This window comes from Arachis ipaensis, chromosome B06 (assembly GCF_000816755.2).
Source record: "Arachis ipaensis cultivar K30076 chromosome B06, Araip1.1, whole genome shotgun sequence".
NCBI lineage: Eukaryota > Viridiplantae > Streptophyta > Magnoliopsida > Fabales > Fabaceae > Arachis > Arachis ipaensis.
Genome location: NC_029790.2, coordinates 12,096,075 through 12,099,397, shown reverse-complemented (window position 1 = coordinate 12,099,397; position 3,323 = coordinate 12,096,075).

Below are 3,323 nucleotides of genomic sequence, written 5' to 3'. Positions count from 1 at the left end.
TTATATTTATACTAATTTAAACAAAAATAATTATAAAAATTTTAATTTTCATAACTAAAAAAATAAAAAAAATTACACACAATACTAACATACTCGTTTAGATAATCTGCAATGTGTTTATTTTTATTGTCTTCTCCTATCTTCCACTTCTCTATTTCTCTTTGGCTGCTACATTCTCTCTCTCTCACTCAAATGTTAAATTTTTCAAATAAAGTAGTATGAAAAATGCTGGAAAGGTCACATTGTTTATAGTTACTACTAGTCCATTTTCGCTATCAAAAAAAGCAAAATCGAAAAAAAAGAATTTATGACCTATTTACGCTATTAGAATCTGCACAAAGAGTAGTCTCCATTAGGGAGCTCTTCTTCTCTCAATAGGAGAATCATCCAAAAATTTCGGGTTCTTCTCCAATAGGGAGTCAGTTCGTTCAGTTTTAATACCCACAACTATAATCTCCTACTATCCTCCATCAATCTTGAGCTTTCAAACCACTGGAAAACCTGTAAAACACAACAACATATATCGAGCAACCTTCAACATGCATAGCAAGGAAAAGTAATCAAGCTCAACAAGCCTGGAGAGCTGGGGTATAAGAAAGACTGCTTAAATGTGGTGGGTAAGATAATAGGTGATAAGGAGATAAGTTTTAAAGCATGTAAGAATGCTCTTCTGGGAATGTGGAAAAACCCACAAGGTGTTGCAGTCACTGACATCGGTTCGAAGAAAATGTTGTTCAGTTTTAAAGATAGGAAGAGAGGGCTGCAGATTATGCAGAATAGGCCATGGAATGTCAGAGAAAATATGGTCAATCTCAGATTATGGAGGGAAGGTGAATCAGTGTTTGAAGTTGATCATGACTTAATGGAGTTTTGGATTCAAATACATGGCATCCCACATGACTTCATGGACAAAGAGACAGGTACTCTTATTAGAGAAATGTTGGGAGTATTGGCCGAGGCTGAAGATCCAAAAATGGATGGCGTACTGAGGAGACCATATATGAGAATCAGCGTTAGCGTCAACATCACCAAGACTCTACCTACAGGCTTCTAGTTAGACAGAGAGGAGTTTCCACCTTTGTGGGTCTTCTTCAGGTATGAGAGGCTACCGGATAGCTACTATTTCAATTGTGGTATTTTAAAGCATGAGAAGAAGACATGTAAGAACCCAACAGTCATGGCATACTGGGACCCTACTAAGAAGAAGTATTCACCAGGGCTGGGGGTAGGTCAAAGTCGACCAGGTTCAACCAGGGGAGGAGAAAGCTCAAAACAACAAGGATGTAGAGAGGAAAAGGAGGAGCTGGCGCGTGAGCAACAGAACCTGAAAAGCGAGAATGCTGAGAAGCAGAGCTCTAAGGAGAGTAGGATAAGGGCTGAGTGAGTACAGCAGCAGAAAATCAGGGAGGAGAGTGTCTGGAAAAACCAAATAGGGAGAGAGAAAGAGATGGCAGATGCAGATGAGCAGGTAGAAAAAGTACCAAAAATCCCTGATTTTCAGGGAGTTAGGGATACACAGCCTGACCTATGAGCAGTCTATAAATTGAAAAGTCTTATTGAGGAGATAAGGGCAAGAAATAATGAATGGGCTAATAACAATAAGGCTTAGAAGGGAGAAAAAAATGATTAAGGTACAGAAGTCAAGGGGGAATGGCCCAACAAAGGATATTAGGCCCAACACAGGGGCAAATCTTTTGCAAGCAAGGAACGTGGAAGGAAGTTGCCTGAAGCATTATACAATAAAGGAAGGGGAGGTGAATATCTATAAAATTACAAATTGGAGGTTGGGCCAGGAGAATAAAAAAGGAAAAGAAACCATAGGTCAGGAATTAAAAAGACTTATGTTAACAAGTATGTGATGGCAGAGTGGAGAGGAAGGAATTTCAAGATCTGTTGAAAAGTGGAATGGAGGAGGACAAACTAAAGAAGCCATCCGAGGAAGTGCAGAATAAAGAACATGAATCAGGGGGTAAGCATGTTGTCTGGGGTGAGAATGTCTACTATGTTGAGTTAGCAAGTGATGAAGATCAAGAGGAAGGAACAGAAGCACATACAGATTGGAAAACACAACTAGCTAAGAAGCTGGAACTGAAGCTGAAGTTAAAAAGGAAAAGGGAAAACATACAGGTGCCGTTACTAACACACAGGGAATGGAATGAAGAACAAGATGACAGGGAGCCCAAGAAATTGAAGAACAACAACACTTTTTTGGATTTAGGGGAGTATCAGCTAGCAATGCATGATTTTAATCAATTTAAGGGAGGACAAATGACTGAGGAGGCGGACCTTAACATGCCCCAACCTCAGCCATGAGTATAATTAGCTGAAATTGTCGGAAAATTGTGGCTGCCCCAACAATCTCTGAGTTATATAATCTATGTAAAAAAGTAAAGCCGCTTTTAATGTTTTTAATGGAAACTAGGACCAGTAAAGAAAAAATGAATAGGATAAGAAGGAGGCTTAAGTTTGACAGTATGTTTTACGTAGAACTCCGGGGCTTGTCCGGTGGACTATGTTTGCTATGGATATTTAATATCACTATTAATATTTACGAGTGGTGTGATAACTATATTAAAGCTAATATTAACATCAATAATGATATGAAATAGCAGGGTATTTTTGTGTATGGGAATCAAGTTTTTCACAAGCGAAGAAAACTATGGCAGGAGCTTACGGTAAGTAACATAAGCAAGGAGGAACCTCAAGCTTATTTGGGAGACTTAAATGATATATTAAGTCAAGATGAGAAGGTAGGTGTCCATCCACAACCAAAGATCTATTTAGAAACGTTTAGAAAGTTTGTAGATGATAATGGTTTAATGGATGTAGACCTTAAAGGAAGTAAATACACTTGGTTCAATAATCCAAGAAATAATTTTATTACTAAGGAAAGACTAGATAGGGTGTTAGTGAATTGAAAATGGCTGTAGAGATATCATAATGTTATTCTAAAGGCTGCTCTAGCTATAAGTTTAGACCACTATGCGCTAATTTTGGAAACTCAACCGTGAGTTCGGATAAAAAAAAGATTTCAAGTTTGAGGTATTTTGGGCAGAGCATAAAGAGTGCAAAGAGGTGATCAAGAAGAGTTAGCAACAGGATGATGGAAACAGAAATTGTTGGAGTCAATTCACAAGGAAGAGAAATAGATGCAAAAGGGACTTGATGGAATGGAGCAGACAGAAGTTTAAGAGAGAAAATAAAGAAATAGAAAGAAAGAAAATAGAGTTACATCATATTTAAGAGGCCGATATGACGGAAAGAGATCAGAGAAGAGAGAGAGAATTGAAGACCCAAATTTCAGAACTTTGAAAACAAGAGAG